General features: G+C 38.3%; 1 protein-coding gene across 2 annotated transcripts in view; it reads right to left on the reverse strand.

Moving 5' to 3' along the window:
* Positions 1-2202, reverse strand: part of SPARC (secreted protein, acidic, cysteine-rich) — a 43437-nt gene extending 41235 nt beyond the window's left edge. The window contains exon 1 of one of the 2 annotated variants that reach the window (XM_067109805.1): positions 1901-2202. The gene's annotated coding sequence lies outside the window, so the exon portion shown is untranslated. The remainder of the gene's footprint in view (positions 1-1900) is intronic. The other variant, XM_067109806.1, reaches the window with a different exon arrangement.
* Positions 2203-8649: the final 6447 nt, after the last annotated feature.

The following is an 8649-nucleotide window of genomic DNA, read 5'->3' on the forward strand; positions in this document are numbered from 1 at the left end:
GCTGAGCCCTGTACTTAAAACTTCCACAACATTCATTGCTTCATACAATTACACAGAAGGCGCAATGTTGAACCCCTACACACACACACACACACACAAAACTTTACGCCTCTAATCTCCCTTGTAAACACTTTAGCTTCCTATTTCACCCCACGCCTTTTTCTCCTTTAGCGGAGGTGGCTTCAAGAAGTTTTCATTCTTTTGGGATGAGGTTGCTAGACTCATAACCTTCTTCACTGCACGCACGTTTACTTTTGCATGGTGTTTTATAGACAAAATCCTGCTGAAATAGTTTTGCATCAGTGCATTTGCCCACCAACACAAACACGTATGAAACGGGTAGGCGTTCTGTGAAAATTCCCAGTGAAAGTTCAGTGTTTATCTTACCACCCATCGTGTAAATATGTCTTCCCCACAAGTTTGTTTGTTTAGAACACAAAAAGGTGACTCGGTTGATTTCAGTTTATACGATTAACCAAGTCCCGTGATAACGAAGCTTTTATATTTAAGTTATGAATATATTTGTTATTCTCAGTGAAAATATGTATATGTACAGTTGCTTTGTTTGTCCCCAAATTTCTTTTGTTCGTAGCATAATTCTTATGACACTTGTTACTTCCAAAATCTTATTATAGATTTTTCGTTTTGATTGTAGTCATCCAGTGGTCTGTTTTTCAAATATTTGGTTGACGCTTCACATGTTACATGAAATTCACGCCAAGAAAGTCGAAGAGCTATTAGATAGTACTAACTAAAGTCCTTTAGCTTTGAAAAAGTATAAAAATGCATTGACAGCATGTTGCCGGTCCTAGTAAGTGATAGGACATAAACGAATCCATTAACCAGCAAAAGTACTCGTATTCATCTAATTTCAGAATTAATGAAAAGAAAAATTAAAGCCAAAATTTCATTAACCAATAAAAGTAAGCGAATTCATGTTGACAGAAGAAAAATTCAAACCCAAAATGTCTCCGGAGTTCTCTCGCCAGTCGTAACCGACCCTTATAGAAAGTTCTAGGAGGACATTATCCCAAACTTCCCCGCCCCTCCTAATGAGACGATGAAGACACACCCCTCTACCCTAGCCACCAACACCACCCGTTCACTCTTTTAGCCATCGCATCAAAGACCTCTTGTAATTCATTCCTGGCATTCTCAAGCGGTTTCTCTTCGGCGTTCGTTTAACGCCCTTCTTCCGTATTATGTATGTATGCTCGAGTCCGCGCATACACATTCTCCTGCCACCTGGCAACACTCTCCTTTTAAAGAAGCCTACCTGGGCCGTGATGACCTCACCTGCTGAATGTGTTAGCGTTCTGTCGCTTGTTTGTTCTTTACACCTGGTTTAGGGTTGGGCGTTTCTCTTTGTCCGTGCGTAAAAGATTCATTGGTCTAATAAGACTTTTGTTTTGTACATACGAGAACTGCATTCCATTTTATTAGGAGATGATGTCATTAGCTTTAGAAAAAATGTCTAGGCCTGGTTGAAATCGCTTGGAAATGCTTAGTTCTCATTGGCCGTGCAGTTCGGAACCTCAGTTTGCACTCTTATTTTCTTTATATTGAGACTGACACTCCATCAGTCTTCTCAGCGACTGCTGTAAATCAGTGGTGCCGTTGTCCTTTCTGCACTCGTTACGCCTAGCTTAGAATAGAGATACCAGTGGTGAGAGCTCCACGTTACGCTTTTTTTTTAAACTAAGGTCTTATATAAAATGTCTTTTGGTCAGATTAATTCATATATTTTCTTTTCTCGGTTCATTGATTGAATTGTTCGTACATGCTGGCGTTAACAATAAAGCTCGGCTGCTTGCAAACGCGCCGTGCTTTCGAGAAAGCATTATAATATAAGTACCAATCTTCATATTTTAAATAAAAGATGCGTAACGCAGTTACTTACTGGGAGAGATGAAAGTCCCGAATACGAAGGAAACAAGTCAAACGGGTCACCACCCTCGGCCTGTTCACTGTAACGAAGCTGGACAGTAACTGCCAACCAACGAGGCTTCGGCCTTTGACTCAGTCTCTGGGCCAGAATGAGAAGGAGCCCCAGAACCGAGTGAGGAGTGAAGAGGAGTAGAAGGAGGAGGGAGGAGGAGGAGGAGGAGGAGGAGGAGAAGGATGAGGAGGATTTTAGACAGACACAGAGGGAGATGGAGGCAACTCCCATCACCCTTATTCTACCACGCCCACGTCAGACTCTTAGACCATAGGCTGATAAGACTGAAAGTATATAGAGGAATATTTGTTGTTGACAAAGATGCATAATTTATTAATATGATTTTCCCGAACAGAGAGGAAAATAAAACATAGGCATCCAAAAAAAGAGGGCCATAAAAATCTCAGCTCAGACTTAGCGTATCAGGAGGGCACCGTCATGTGTGTGTGGGCACTGTGCGGAACTGCGGATTCGGGAAAGGTTCCACCCTTCGCAATACATACAACTCGGCGAATTCTTTCTGAATATTTATGATATTCAAGATATTTATATTCATGAGGTCTTAATTGCATGGCATACTACAATAACAATAGCTCGCTAACTACTATGGGGTTCTTACAAATAGTTACTTTTAAAGGAATGCGATTTTACTATCATCGTGTACCCTCCATGACAACGCCGAACCATCGAGAAGGGCCTCGGGAAAGCAGAGACGGGAAGGGAGAGAAGGAATGGGGGTGGTAGGGGCTAGTTTTGGGGTGGGGGGTCGCTGATTTTTTGAGAGGAAGAAGCCCCTACTTAGTATTTTATCGTGGAAACCCTAAATTCTTCATTATAAGGAAGGCGGTGATCTAAGAAGTAGATAAAAAGGGCACATAGCAGATTCAGAGTATTTATAATAATGATAATAATAATAATAATAATCATTTATTATTATTATTATTATTATTATTATTATTATTATTATTATTGACAAATTAATTTCTATGCATGTGGAGTGAGTCTTTAAATCCAATGCTATGCAGAGCAGTCTTCCTTATATTAGAAGGCTTCTGTTTGAAGAGAGAACGAAAAGAAGGTTAAGTAAAAGTAAAGTAACAGATCAGTTAATGTTTACAGGCAAAAACATAAAAATCAAGTTGTAAAAAGTAAGTTAGTAGTGATCAATCGTAAATTATCTGGCGTGACAAATATGGGGGTCACTGACGCCGAAGGGGCATCGCCCGAATAAAAAAAAAAAGGAATGAATGTCGAAATTAAGTAAATGAAGACTAGCAGACATTTCAGACAGCCACAGTTGTATAATACAGTAAAACACGGCCGTCCACATTGATTCTTCGTACGATGACTCCATCGAGCATTTGTGCTCATGGTATGAAATGTAAGTTAAGTCGTCCAACACATTTCTTCAACTCGCACTGCCTCCATTTTCCCTCACAATTCCCGACGACTTCGTTAACACAAGATTTAGTACCAGTAATAGGATTTAACAAGACAGATTTAACAGGGGAGAAGAGAGCTAAAATTGGTGTAGATGACATTATTAATGGCAATCATACCAGTAGCCTACTGTTGGCAGTAGGATTCGAAGGCCACGATAACCTTAGCAACAGGACGAGAGGTTCTATAGCGGCCGATACAATAAACCATACAGCTGTTTAGGAAATTATCAAGAACACTCGTCCTGGGCAATGCTGAAAAAGTTCACGACTATTGTTACTCTGACGGCCAGCGTCAAAAGGAAGCTTTTTACTTATTATTATTATTATTATTATTATTATTATTATTATTATTATTATTATTATTATTATGATAACGGCCTAACGAGATCCCAGCTTTTTTGATTCCCCAATTCGGAGAGTTGTTTTTGCAGCTGTTTAAATTTCATGCTTGTGGTATACAAGCCCGCATTTTTGGGGTTATTGGTGCATCTGAATATAGCCTACCATGGACGACTTTCGTCGAAAGCGTGCTCTCTCTCTTCCTTAATTATCAACAGCAATAGTCATAGCCTAGTGGGTACTCTACCACCATTTTCATTTTTTTTCTAAATTTGACAACTCAGTACCTTTTTATATCAATTTATTTACTATATATCTTTGTATACTTGTCCAATGCTTTTCATACATTTAAACAGAAATTTCATGTGTGCCATACTGCCTTCGCAAATTATAAACGATCTTTGCTCTTATATGCTGCAACGGTAGTTGGTTAAACACATACACGCTTATTTTAATAAAATCAACATCAAGAGAAGAGACGGGGAGTTCAATGAGCAGCTTAGCGACAACGCCATCAGGGAGAGAGTAAAATTCACTCCACTGGTAAACTCATCAGAGCATCAACCCTTCATCCTACTCACCTTTTGTGCCAGTTGCACGCAACGACCTTTGGGATAGCAATAACCATGCTATGTCTTATTCCCCCTCTCCACCCTTTTTATAGTGTAGAGACCGAAATGGACATGAAATTCCTAAGATTAAACTCGATCACTACAACAATGATGCTTTTAAATGGATTTCTTAACTTTCTGCAGCGCCGTCTGTTGTTATTTTTTGTAGGCCACCGAGATTGGGTATTGGTACCGAAAATCCAGCTCTGTCACGGTAAGGTGATCAGTGATGGATGTTTGAGTGATGACATATCCATGCAAATACAGAAGGAATGCAGAGGAAACCACTCATGTAGTATGTACACTTATATTTTCCTAATTGTTCGAGCAAGATCACACATTGAAAGGATCAATTTCAGATTACACAAAGCCTGTATGGGAAAACATTTGTATCACCCATCGCTGTTAAACTATTGAGGTCTTCTTACCGTTGTTATGGGTGCTGATTCTTAGAGATGCCGAGTTCAGCTCTTTGTAAAACACTCTTAACCCTTTTGAATTCAGAGAACCTAAAAAAGTTACTACTTTTCCAACCCTTGGTATTCCTCTGGCTTCCATGTTCAGCTCCGAAACAGGGCCCTGGGCTCCCCAGTTAAGGTCGGTACGAGACGCGTTCTGTTTAACACTGGCCTCCATCCTCCCCTGGGTTAACCCAGAAAAGGATCCTTTGCCGGAAAGGAGAACCAAGGCGCCTTCTGGAATCCACAGAGGACTGCCACTATTAAATTTGATTTATACTGAAAAAAATGCACAGGGGGTAGCTCCTACTTTCTGGGTCTCTTTAAGGTACTGGATTTATTCAAAGATCAGTCCTAAGGTCATTTTGGATCTCTTTGGCTCCAGGATTTGGTGTTGGCTCCACTGTGATTATGTTTCTAGGTAATGGAACACTTGGCGGAATGGATCTTATGTCATAAGGAATCTTAAGATGCCAAACTGCCTTTTTTAAAATTGAATCAAGTTAAATTCATTGCTGTAACCATTCCTCTGGGAGCTCGTAGAGCCAAGGATCCCGGGTTCAGCAGAGGGCCTCTCTTTTGGTGCTTCCTTGGGGAGCCTGGAGACCACGGCTCTACAGAATGGGTCTCTTCTTGGGCTCAGCTGGGGAACCCAGAGACCCAGGTTTAACAGAAGGATCCTTTCAAAGCTTCCAGCAGAAGCCAAGGGATCCACCAGGCTTGGGAAAGTGACAACATACCACACAGTACTTCTAAGTCATCAGAATCAGGTGATGGAAGCAGTACACTTGACCACATTCTGCTTTCCAAGTTGCCATTGCAACGGGTTCTTGATGATTGCACCTTTTTTTGGGGGGCGGGGGTTCACATGGTAGGGTTCTGGGAACTCTGTCATTTTTAGTCATTAACTGTTATATGACCGTTGGTGTAGAAATTAATATACTGTGGCATAGTTATGTAATGGAACTCACTTTGTTATTTGCTCCCATCACATGCAAAATGAAGTTGCTCCTTGCCTTAACATAAGTCTGGAATAGATTAAGGAAGTGGTACAGTCACTACGGGACAAGGATACTTCACTGGTCACTGTGTTGTTCCATGCTCCCACTCCATAAATTTTTGTACACAGGTATCATTGTTCTTCATGACTTTTTGTAATGCTACTTCCTTGTCTTACTCAGTCATTACTGAATATTTGACAGCACTTGGTGTTCCCTTTGACTCATCTTTCGTTTTCACAGTATTTTGAAAACTGACTTATCTAATGCCTACTGACGCCCAAGTCTGGTCTTATTTGAATGGTCTTGAAGAGGGGGTGAAAATGAAGAGCTTTTTTCTGAGCAAAAGTGTTTTTATTATTGCAACTTAGACTCAAATATTTTGCATATAACCTTTTTATCTAATGTAAATGATTATACAGGCTATGCACAGCTCAAATAACCATACTTACAGATTACTTCACATTTGGCAACGGATAAAGTCTGCAGAAAAGTATGAAATACCATACCACTAAAGAATTCCTTAATGATCTAAATGCTGACTGATGAAATGATTGTACAAACAACTACGGCTTAGAACCAGAAAATTAAAAAAATATAAAAATGAAAACCTATTCACCTCTAAAAAAAACAAGTTCTTAACATTAGATGAACAGGGAGAGATCCTGATAATAAAAATACAGTGCTTATATATTCTCAACTTTATACAGTGTCAGAATTTAATAAAAGATATCATATATTTAAAAATTAATGACTAATCATGACTAATTTTTGCAGAAGAAAACAAACTGTTCAAGATCAAAATGGAATTCGAAAAATTTTTTTTTTATGAAACTCAACAAATCTAAATAAACTATTTCTTTCATCAGCAGTTCAGTGACCACTCACCCCCTAGGCAGCTGTACTGGATAGCGTCTTACATCCGGTACTTGGAATTCCACAATCGAGAGATTAACCTACATAACAAAACGGCCAAGTCCATCCCGGGAGAAGAAATCACATGATAGGTATACAGTAACTCTATAAACTACAGTACACCATTGACTGTACAATGAACATAAACCTAACTACACCGAACAAAAATCTGGGTTAGTCATTAGTCTTGTAAAAACAGAAGTCTAATCTGCAGAAAAGGAACATAAACGCAAAATTTTGTACGTTCTACGTTTGATGCTGTGAGAATTTTGTGCCCTCGGCAAACTGGAGAAACTGAGGGGCATCGTGGTCCAATCTGAAAGAAATCCCCTTGATGTACAATATTTTGAAAACTGCATAGCTGCCTTTGGGGTAATAAGCCACAAAAAACAAAAAAGGAAAAAAAAAAAAAAAAAAAAAAAAGTTTGTAGCCATTGGCTGATCATGCTGGAGCCCCTTAATCCTTATAAGATAACTGAATAACCACCATCCTGACCGTTGTCATCACAGCGGAGAACAACGACTTAATGCTTCCACAGTTGTGGTACACCAACAAGTGGGGGGGAAATTTGCAGTTCTAAATCTATAAGAATAATAATAAAAAACCCAGTCACTATTCTGATGTGTACCTTTAGAAGTTAATATCTAATGAAGCAAACCCAAAAAGCACACAAGGTTCCATTATGATCCAACAGAAAAACTCCCACAATATGTTTTTGATAAACTGGAAAATTACATATTAAATTCTAATGAAACAATATACAAACTAAAAATGATTAACATACAAATGACAGTTAAATCTCTCCAACTCAAAAATAAAATTAAGTGTAATTACAAAGGTACTTAAATCCACGAGTCAAAATAACAGCAATTACAAAAGAATTGATCTGAATCCTTAACATGGATAAAGGATGAAAAGTTACGAAACGATTTACCTTCTCCTCAATAACGATAAAAATATTTACCCAAAAGACCATTTACAATCTAATCTAACGAAAAGGAGATGAACATCGTTGAAATTTTTTAAACTCTTCTATCTAAACTATGCTTGAATTGAGAGATTCCACTATAATCAATACAGTACACAGAAAGCTAGTTTTGATCGTTTAGAAAAGAATCAGTATACACATCCTAATTTCCATAAAAAACCTTTTCACCTAATTCAGCAAAAAGATCCCGCTGAGAAGCTTCAGTAATAATAAAAAGGAACAGCGTCAAGTCAGGGATATGAACAACATCCAATGCACTTCTCAAAAGAAGCCACCTCTGAATGGTACTGTATAAAAATGTGAACTTTGTTAAGTATAAAGACAAAGCAACTATTAAGGAGAGTATAATAATGATTTGCAATGTAAAATAGTTCATCTTAACCTGATAAATGTTTAAGCTTAAGTCACGGCAGTTGGTGATGGGCTGTAGTGAGTCCCTTCAATTGAAACGCGAGATCTGTCTAACTGAATCACCTGCCAGTTACGACAACCTCCCAACCTCTTTTTAACAATGTATAAAGACAAAGTTAATCATTATAAAATACATTATATACATTTCCTATTGTGAAATTAGAATGAATGGTATGAAAATGATTGCAATAACATCCGGAATACAGCAGCTATTATATACTGTAGAATGCCATGCTTTAAAGTTTTTCATTTATATACTTTCATAGACATACACAATATGTATGTATATATATATATATATACACACTAAGTGAATATAGTATATAACAAGTCAATCAGAACTAAGCAGAAACTTGAAACCAGCAAAATAAATCTCCAACCACAACAGACACCAAATCAGGGCTCGAGTGTACAGTACGTGCTTGCAAAGGCAGTAAGTTTGCAAGGAAAGAAGTTACGGAAATATGAGGAATAAATAGCAACATGCAAAACTGGTGACTAACCTGGGCCTGTGTGACCAGTTAGCATGTTGATATTCAAATATATA

Source organism: Macrobrachium rosenbergii, chromosome 10, assembly GCF_040412425.1.
Source record: "Macrobrachium rosenbergii isolate ZJJX-2024 chromosome 10, ASM4041242v1, whole genome shotgun sequence".
Lineage (NCBI taxonomy): Eukaryota > Metazoa > Arthropoda > Malacostraca > Decapoda > Palaemonidae > Macrobrachium > Macrobrachium rosenbergii.